This window comes from Crocodylus siamensis, chromosome 3, assembly GCF_052110815.1.
Source record: "Crocodylus siamensis isolate JL-2025a chromosome 3, ASM5211081v1, whole genome shotgun sequence".
Taxonomy (NCBI): domain Eukaryota; kingdom Metazoa; phylum Chordata; order Crocodylia; family Crocodylidae; genus Crocodylus; species Crocodylus siamensis.
This window is the reverse complement of record NC_143397.1, coordinates 220,247,725-220,258,392: the sequence shown is the minus strand read 5'-3', so window position 1 is coordinate 220,258,392 and position 10,668 is coordinate 220,247,725.

The following is a 10,668-nucleotide window of genomic DNA, read 5'->3' as shown; positions in this document are numbered from 1 at the left end:
CTGCCTCATGTCCAGCTTTTCTAAATAGTCCCTAACCTGTTCTTTTGCCACTCTTGCCTGCTCACTTCTTCTCCAAACTGTGCTGCCAGGTGCTGTAGTCTGGGAGCTGATCTTGCCTGTGAAAAATGAAGTGAAAAAGGCATTGACTTCAGACTTTTCTGTATCCTCTGCCACTAGGTTGCTTCTCCCATTTAGTAAAGGACCCACACTTTTCCTGATACTGTTTTTATCCCTGGTATTGTTGCTGACATACTTGTAGAAACCCTTCTTGTTACCCTTCCTGTTCCTTGCTAGCTGCAACTGCAATTGCACTTCGGCCTTCCAGATTTAATTCCTGTATGCCCAAGCAATACTCTTATACTCCTTCCTAGTTGTTTGTCCAAGCTTCCATTTTTTGTAAGCTTCATTTTTGTGTTTTAGCTCACTGAGGAATTCCCTGCTAAGACAAGCTGGTTTTCTGACCTACTTGCTAATCTACCTGAGCTTCAGGATGGTCCATTCCTGCAACCTCAGTAAGGTTTCGTTAAAATACATCCAGTAATCCTGGACTCCTTTTCTCCTCAGACTGGGCTCCCAGGGGATCCTGCCCATCAATTCCCTAAGTGAGTCAAGGTCTGCTTTTCTGAAGTCAAGGGTCCTTACTCTGCTGTTTGCTCTCCTTCCTTCCTTTCCTCAGGAACATGAACTCAATCATCTCATGGTCACTGCTGCCCAAGTTGCCATCCACTACTACATTCTCCACCAATTCTTCCCTGGTTGTGAGCAGTGGGTCAAGAAAAACATGGCTGCTAGTTGACCTCTCCAACGCTTGCATCAAGAAGTCATTTCCAACACTCTTCAAAAAATTTCTGGATTGCCTATGCAATGCTGTATTGCTCTACTAGCAAATATTATGGTGATTCAAGTCCCTTGTGAAAACCAGGGCCTGTGATCGGAAAACTATTGTTAGCTGTTTGAAGAAAGCTTCATCCACCTCGTCCTTCTGGTCTGGTGGTCTATAGCAGACACGGACCTTGACATCACCCTCATTGCTCTCTCCATTGACCCTAACCCAGAGACTTTCAACAGGCCTATCTGCAGTTTCATACTGGAGCTCTGAGCAATCATATAGCTCTTTTCAAGAGGCACTGAACAGGAGAATTGGTGAGATGGGAGTCCAGGAAGGGTGGTCGTTCCTAAAGGGAGCAATCCTACAGGCGCAGAAGGAATCCCACTGCACAAGAAAGGGGGCAAAGGGGCTGAGACACCCTCTTGGCTGAACAGGGAAATCCAGGAAAGCCTAGGGGCAAAAAAAGAGGCACATAGGCTGTGGAAGCAGGGGTAGCTACCAAGGCAGAGTATACCTACTCGGCTGCACTTGAAGGGAGGCAGTCAGAAAGGCCAAAGCAGAATTGGAACTTAGGCTGGCAACAAAAATTAAAGACTACAGCAAGTCCTTTTTCAGGTATATAGAGAGCAAAAAAAAAGTCACAGGGTAGTATAGGCCCCCTACAGGACAAACTAGGGCAGCTAGTGACAGAGAAGGGGGACAAAGCTGAGCTCTTCAATGAGTTTTTTGCTTCTGTATTGCTGAACTCAGATAGGACAAATCTCTCAATTGGATCATAGATAGGCACAAAAGGGAAACCAGCCCACCAAATGTTAGCACCAACTTAGTGAAGGGACATTTGGATGGGTTGGATGTGTTCAAATCAGCAGGCCTGGATGATCTTCATCCAAGGATGCTGAAGGAACCAGCCAGTGTCATAACAGAGGTGCTGGCACAGCTGTTCAAGTACTCATGGTGCTCTCGTCAGGTCCCAGAGGACTGGAAAAGGGCCAATGTGGTCCCTATTTTCAAGCAGCAGAGGAAAGAGGATCTGGGGAACTGTAGACCAGTTAGTCACACCTCTATCCTTGGGAAAACCCATGAAAAAATTGTTAAAGATCACATTTGTGGGGGTCCAGCAGGGAAAGCAATGCTAAAGGGCACCCAGCACAGATTCATAGCAGGTAGATCCTGCCTGACTAACCTTGTTTCTTTTTATGACCAGGTTACAAAGTGTTTAGATGTTGGAATTGAGGTAGATGTCATATACTTGGATTTTAAGAAGGCCATTGATATGATATCTCATTCTGTTCTCACAGATAAGCTGAGTGGCTGTGATGTAGATGATTGTGTGGTCAGATGGGTGGCAGTTTGCCTTAGGGGTTGCACCCAGAGAGTGGTGGTGGATGGATAGGTATCAACTGTTGCTTGTGTGGCCTATGGGTGCATGTGCTGACTTCAGACCCAAAGAATTGTAAGTTCAAGCCTCAGTGTATGCCCAGACACGCTGCTGGACCCCCACATCCCATGATTAGAGATGGCTGAGGGGTGAACTTGTAGCCCCAGGGCTTGGTCCTTGGACTAGTACTGTTCAATGTCTTCATTAGTGACTTGGATGAGAGTGTGGAAAGCACTCTGTCCAAATTTGCACCATACCAAATTATGGGGTAAAATTAACACACTAGAGGGAATGGAATGAATCCAAGTGGATCTGGACAGGTTGGAAAAATGGGCAAAACAGAGTAGGATGCAGCTCAGTAAGTACAAATGCAAGATGCTGCACCTAGGCAGAAGGAATCGCCAACACATTTACATGCTGGGGGAGGACCTTCTTAGCAGCACAGCAGTGGAAAGGGATCTCAGAATCATTGCTGACACCAAGATGAACGTGAGTCATCAATGTGGTGACCTTGCACCCAGAACCCTGCAGTCATTTTTGATCTGCTCAGGGTTACCCCTGACAGTATCACTGGTGCCCACATGGATGAGCAGCATGGGCCAGAGAACTGGATGAGTCTCAGTAAACCTTCTGTAACATCTTGGACCTGGGCTCTGGGCAAGCAGCAGATCTCCTGATACAACAGGTCAGGGTGGCAGGTGGATACCTCTGTCCCTTGCAGTAGGGAGTCTTCCCCTCCTCTGTTGTTAGTGCTCCATATCTGTTCTTCAGGTAAACTGCTGCGGGTAGGGATGAAGACTTCTGCTTGCTGCCAGAGGTCACAAGTTTCCAGCTTCCACTTTCCTGGGAGTCCACCTCCTTCTCTAGCACTGCCTTTGGTAGGCCTTCCTCCACAGTCCTAGAAGTCTCCTCCAGCATTGAATCGATGAATTCATCATGGTGGAGGGTGGTTCAGAGCCTCCTCCTGTAGTTCTCTTGCCTGCTCCCTGGGGGACGCCACTAGGAAGCACCGCTTACGTTGCAGGCACTCCTCCACCTGGCTGTCCCTGAAAGAAACCTGCAAGCCGCAGTCTACACAGCACCAAACCAGACCTGGGTGGAAGCCTCAGTAGTGAGCGGTTCTTCTTGGGCAGACACCTCACAGGGGCAAGCAGAGGAAGAGCTGACAATGGAAGTGGCTCTGGCATCGCAACATCCTCCAGCCATTTCTCTGGGTCTTTTAATCCACCACGTCTCTTCCTGCTTTCTTTCCAAGCAAACCTTCCCTAGCAGACTCTCCTTGTAAGCTGGCCTGTTTGTTGTTCCTTGGTCATGAAAGATTCCCTTTTCCCTGCTTCCTTTCATCAAACTTAGCGAAGGAAGCTGAGTTTCCAGGCAGTATTAAAGAGCGGGGGCAGCAGACTGACCTGTGAACTGATTCGCAAACTGCTGTTTGCTGTTCCTGTTCACTGCTTAAGGATGGAACTAGGCAGGTAACTGAAGGTTTGGTTAGGTAATCCCACTGAAAAGAAAACAGTTGAGTGAGAATGACAAGAAATCATTTTTTAAAAGTACTCTTGTTGCCAGAGAAAGACAAGCAAAGAAACAAACAGACAAACAAATGAGGTCACTTGGGGTCAAATGAGGCATTTCATTTAACAAAAAAGTCTCCTTTTTTGCCTGGTTGCAAAGACAGCTAAGGAAATGGATTTACCAAAGCAGGAGAAAAATGGTGTGGCAGTGATTTTCCCTTTTTATTAATGTAATGACACTTGTTTAAAGTCCTCCCATGCCTGAGGGGACTTAAACACACATCTCTAACATCCCAGGAGGTTGTTATTAGGTGTCCTGGGACAGGTTGTTCTGGACATACTGTTCCACTTTTCACAGACTACTCATTGGTCCCATCTACACATTACATTTCAGGCATAATTAACTAGTTAATCGCATCTTAGGTGGTCACCCTCTCATCAATTAATGGTACGATATAAAGAAGAATAAGCTATAGTTATTCCACAAAATGTGCAATAACTTTTTTGCTGCTTCCCTCATGCCGTTCATTGTGTGGCCAGGGATCCCTTTGGCTGGGAGCCATGTCAGCTGATTGGAGCTCCCAGCTGGGGGTCCCCATGTGCAACCCCTCCTTCCCCAGCTTGGGAGCTCCCAGCTGATGCTGGCTCCCAGTTACCCATGCCTGGGAGCCCCACCACCTGACAAGGTTTCCAGGGGCCCCTGCACTCCTGTGGCTGAGCAACTGTAAACTGAGGTAGTGTCCCAGTTGCGGGTGTGCATTGATGCAGTAGATCCTATTGCGCCTTCACTTGCACATCTGGGGGTGGGGGGGTGGCAGTCCCTAGAAAGAAATAGAGTGATTTAGATTAAGGATTAGAACAGTCAAGTGAGATGCACTGGTTCAAATCTTTGCTTTAAATTACAGATTTAAACCTAGGTCCTGTCACCTGTCAGAAAAGTACCCTATCCCAATGGCTGGAAACACTCTCACACTTTAATAAATGACCCCAAAAGGAAGTCTGTGAAGAATGGATCAGCATTAACAGGAGACAAAGACTGCAGACAAAGGTCACATTCAAATTTGCAAGGGGTGTGTGTGTGTGTGTGTGTGTGTCTGAATGACTTACCCTCTGAAGTGCCTCAAGAATATTCAAAGAACTTCAAAAGAGCATGTGCGATAATGAGGCATGATTTAGAAGTGTTTTATTATGTACGTATTCTCTACAGAGCAGGGCAGGGACCCATGAGTCCTCCAGTGTCCCACAGTACTCCTGTAGTAGAGCAGATGTCGGTAAGTGATGATCTGCTCAGGTCACTTCTGACCCTACCAACTATGAAACAAAGTACTGCCTTGCTGACAGCCTCTGCATTTTTTAAGTGCTTTCTCCAACTGGAACTGGGAGACTGGAGCTGGCCAGCCCCACACTGTATTAAATTCGTGCCCAAACCAGCCGCTCCACAGCACATAGATTTAATAGATTTCATAGACGTTAGGACTGGAAGGGACCTCATGGGATCCAGTCCCCTGCCCAAGGGGAAGTCAGCCAGCTGAGGTCAGAGCACCCCAGCAAGATAAGCATTTAAGCATTTCTTAAAGGTATCCAGACTAAGTCCTTGCACCACTTCTGTGGACAGTATATTCCAGATTCTGGAGACTCGGACAGTTAAAAAGTTTTTCCTTATGTCCAGTCTAAAATGGTCTTCCAGCAGTTTGTGACCATTAGACCTTGTCTTCCCTTGGGTGCCCTTGTGAACAGGTGTTCTCACAGTACTTGATGCACGTTCCTTATATACTTACAGGTTGCCATCAAGTCCCCCTTGCGCCTTCGCTTCTCCAGCCTGAAGAGTCCCATGTCCCTCAGACTGTCCTCATAAGGCCTGTTCTCTTGACCCCTAATCATGCATGTGGCTCTCCTCTGGACTCTCAAGCTTTTCCACATCTTTTCTAAAGTGTGAAGCCCAGAACTGGATGCAGTACTCCAGCTGCACCCTCACCAAGGCCAAGTAAAGTGGGTGGATGACTTCTTGGGTCTTGTTTGAGATGCATCGGTAGATGCAAGCCAGTTTTGCTTTGCTAGCTGCAGCATTGTGGTGGTGGCTCATGGTCATGTTGTGGCCAATCATGGCCCCCAAGTCTCTTTCAGTCATCATGCTAGTGAGTATAGCACTGCCAAGCCTACAAGTATGGTGTGGGTTTTTTCTCCCGAGGTGGAGCACTTTGCATTTCTCCAGTTTGAATGTCATCAGGTTTTGATCTGCCCACCTTGCAAGCCTGTCCAGGTCAGCCTGAATTGCAAGCTTATCCTCTAGCATGACCACACTCCCTCATCATTTGAGTGTCATCTGTGAACTTAGCCAGCCTGCTTCTGACACCCAAACCCAGATCATTTATGAATATTTTAAAGAGTACTGGTCCAAGTACTGAGCCCTGGGGGACACCACTGGTCACCTTGTGCCATGTTGACTCAGCTCCATCAACTATCACTCTCTGGGTCCGACCACAGAGCCAGCTCCCCAGCCATTGGACCCATGAGGACATCATGGGAGACCAAGTCAAAGGCTTTTTTTAAATCTATGACACCAACCTCTTCTCCTTTGTCCAGGCAATGCATCACCTGGTCATAGAAGGAAATGAGGTTGGTCAGGCAAGACCTACTCATAATGAAGCCATGTTGGCTGTCTCTCAGAATGTTGCTTTCCATTAGTCTGTTGTTGATAGTTTGTTTGATGATTTTTTCCAAGACCTTTTCAGGGACTGAGGTCAAACTGATTGGCCTGTAGTTCCCTGGATCTTCCTTCCTTGAAGATGGGCACCATGTTGATCCTCTTCCAAGCTTCAGGAATCTCTCTCACAAGCCACAAGTTCTCAAATATCCTCATCATTGGTCGTGCTATGATGTCAGTCAACTCTTTTAGCACTCTTTGGTGCATTCCATCCAGGCCAGCCGACTTTATGGCCAGCCTTTTAACCTGTTCTCTCACAAGCTCTTTGCTAATTGTATGATCACCCGCACCCTGGTAGTCCTGCACCTTGTCAGGGCACACTGAGCAGTGCTAGCAGGCTGACCCTCCATGATACCTTACAAGCTGGGGCTTCTCTGACCCTGCTCACTGTGCTGTGGTCCTGGCGACCAGTATTTATTTAGATGAATAGCCCATGTAGACGTGGTCACAGTACACCATTTCAGTTACTGTATTTGGTTTATGCGCTCAAAAATCTGGGTGATGCTATGATACAGTTCAGAAGTACATGAATGAATTCTACCTGTTGTGACTGCATGCACAGAGATTTTTGTTTGGCGAGCATATTGACAAATATCCAAAGAATTTATTGTTTCCAAACATGAGGGGAATTACAGTATGGGTCAACTCTAATGATCTACTTAGAAATGTGACAGCAACTGCTAGACACTTCAGAAATGCTCATGGCTGTTGCCATGACTTGCCGGGGAAGATATTGAATAGGGGATTGATCACTCTAGAGCCACCTGGTTTGATGCTTTCCCTCTATGGCATCCATTTTTGCCAGTCAAGAAGGCAGAATATGAGGCAAGGCAGACAAATGGTCTGATGCAGTATGGCAATTATGTGCAACATGAATGGAAGAACTCTGTACTAGATGTGCTATATTCACTGCAAACATAAAAACACTTTCTTCAAGCAGGGTAAACATAAATCTCCATTCTTGGGATAGAAATGCAAACTCATTTTGTGAAACTAAGGGAGAAATTGTCTAGCATTAGAATTCTGAATGAATGTATGGAGTTACCTTAGATTCAGAACAGCCACCCAATCTTTAGCAACCTGCTGACCAGAACACTGAAACTGGAAGGCTGCCTGATCCCTCTTTGGAAGATTAGGAAAAAAGCAATACAAACCATTTCTCTTGAATCAAAAGGTACTAAGAGCCAACATGCACTATAGTTTTGTGTTCTTCTGGGTTGTTTGTTTCTTTTGAAGGGGTACACGATCAAGGAACAAACCAAAGTCAGAAAAGAGTAAGGACAATACACAAGTGAGGAAAATATACTAGTCTGGATGCACAGGGCCACTGAAATATTATCCTACCCACAAAAAAAGAGGTTACCTCTAGAGGTAGGGGAAACTTTCCCAACACTTAGCCCAGAACATCTCTCAATAGGACTGTCCAGCTGCAGTCCATTCATTGGGAAGGAGTATGAAGACGCAAACAAAGCAAAAACAAAAACAAAAAACCCACCCAAAACCCAACATCTTCTGTGGAAGCATCATTTCTTCCTTGCAGGTCTGTGGTTAACCTAATAAGGTTAAGACAGCTGTCTTCGTCACATTATTGTTTGAAGAGAATCATCTCCTATCAACTGGGGTAACATGAGTCCTGAGAATTCAAAATATCATTTTGAGCTATAAAGCTTTGGAGAGCAGATCTTCAATAGGATTTGATATTTGCACAGGGCACCAGAAGGATTGAATGCAATGTAGCATGATAAGAGACTGCAAAGGAAGTGTAAATGTCCTAAGCTATTTTTAGTATTTGAGAGAAAGGGCTACATTTTACAGGTAGGCTTTCTTGTTCAGTCAAGAAAGTCAACCAAAAGACTTTCTAGCTACAGCCAGATAGAGAAAGAGCAAGCTTTGGGAAACGCTCTCTTTACAGATATGAGATACTATAGCTGGACTTGCATTTGAAAGCCAAAGAGGGAAAACTAAAAGCCATAAAAGAAAAAGCAAGCACAAACCACATGCAGCAGAATACAGATCAGTTCTCAAGTAAAAGGTTAGAATCCAAAACTGGATTGTAGTTTCTTTTAGCTACTCGTGCGTGTTAAAAAGTTGAAGTAGCATATGGTAAGTCTAAAAAACAACTCATGAAGCCATAAAGGGTGTTGGCAATGTTCCTAGGTCACAGCAGCCTGCACCATCTAAATGTGTTGGAGCTAACAATTACCCTTTTCATAAATGTGTGTGGAATTGCCACATGTAGTTGTTTACAGTGAGCATCAGATTGGCAAATATCCAAAGAATGTACTGGGGCCATTTACAACATGTAAAAGTTGTGTAGCAGGGACTGCAGCTGCTGTGGTATATAGCTTACCTTACAGCAAACACACAGGCAGAAGCAGATAGCAGCCCCACTGTGTTTTAGGGTGACATTAACATGCTGTTTATAAGAGGTATTCACTGTCACGATACAGAGAGCACTGCAGAGTACAGACATGGCAAAGCTTGCATTCCTGATATACGGATGTCTATCTCATGCTTTGCTTAAATTCAGTTTGGCCCAGAAAGCTAAACACCTCCCCCTCCCAAAATAAACAAAATGAAAAGCAAAAACCCAAAGACAGTCTTTAGCCAAGATAAAATAGGCAGATACAAAGAAAGTGAAAGAAAGTGTCTTATTACTAGACAACTCAGTGATGACCATCATAGAGACAGGCCTGTAGCTGCTCATCTCTTCCAGGGGAAATTGCCCTAATTTTGTTTTTGGGCCCAGAAATCTTTTTGATATTTAAACCAACTGAAAGAGAAACCACAAAAGAATTCAGGATAAAACTTACAGTAGGAAAGAACTATAGGAACTTGGCTTGAATGTGGCAGAGAAGTTACTGAACTGGGGTCAACACTTACCTAGGACTCAGATTATTTTGCCCTTCTGAGAACAAAAGGCTCTTGGGACATAAACAACCGGCAAAAACATTTTGCTTAGAAACTTCAAGACTAAAGCAAGGATTGGATAATACAAGTTCCCCCCCCCCCAAACTAGGCCTCCAAACATGCCACAGCATGAAAACACAGGAAATAAATGTATATTATTTGTAGCATACTGCATATTTCCTACTTAAAGAAGCCCTTACTTCCTCATACAGCTAGTACTCAAAATATTTTGCCAGTGCCAGTAAGTGAAATTGAGGCCATCACCACTAGAGTATTGTGCTCAGTCCTGGTGTCTGCAAATCAAGAAGAATGTTCATAGTTTGTAGGAGTCAGAGAAGAGCCATGAGGATGGCTAAAGAATTAGAAAAAAGAGCTCAATCTACTTACTGAAAAGTAGTAGAAACTGATCAAGTTCTCCAAATGCTGGCATGGGGAACAACTTTGATAATGGAGTGCTCTACTATTGAGCAGACCAGAAAACAGCTTTCATTAGTGACCAGAGCATTTTTTTTTCAGTCAGCTGAAAACATACACATCTTTGTACAACAGGTGAGTCTTTAAAAATGTGTTTTCAATAGGTATGTATCTTTGGAAGGAGGGGAAATTATGCAATGAGAGAGAAAGAGAGAGAGCAAGAGAGATAGAGGTGCTGAGATCAGCAATCAAACTAGAATAGTTTTAAAATGAACTGAGATTCAGCCAGACATTGATTTGGGGGTTCTGTGTTTGTATCGTCAATATTGACTCAATACAAGACACTCCACCAATGTACAAAGGGCTTCTGACAGAGTGCCCCTTACTCCCCCCCTCAAAACGCATTTCAGCTGACAAGGTTCTAGCAAGATCCACAAGCCACATGCTCTCTTTCCCTTTTTTCCTCTTGATTTTGGTCTACACCAGTTAAAACTGGAAATTCAGTTTGCAGATATGGAACCCCTGCCTTCAAATACAGCAAAAGCAGCAGAAGAGACTCTGCACAGGAAGTACAAGTGATAGGCTACAGCAGAGGTAAGTTAAGGGATCCCCTTAACTAATGAACATTTGAAAAACTGAAAACTCAAACTCTGCAGCTCAGAGATGGAAATTATTCATTTGCAGGGAGAAAGGAAGTTGATTGAAACAGTCCATCTTGTATGCCAAGAACAAAAGTCTTGTTTTCTTACCTGCATCATTTGTCTGTTATGCAAACTGAGTTATGTGAAGAGAATAAATTAAAGTAAGAAATCTGCTATTCCAACAGTATGATTATTTAAAAATGGATGCACAATATATGTTAAGAGACTTTAAAAAAGTTTTTCCTCCCTTCATCTTCTAACTCTTATTCAACTCAAAGCCT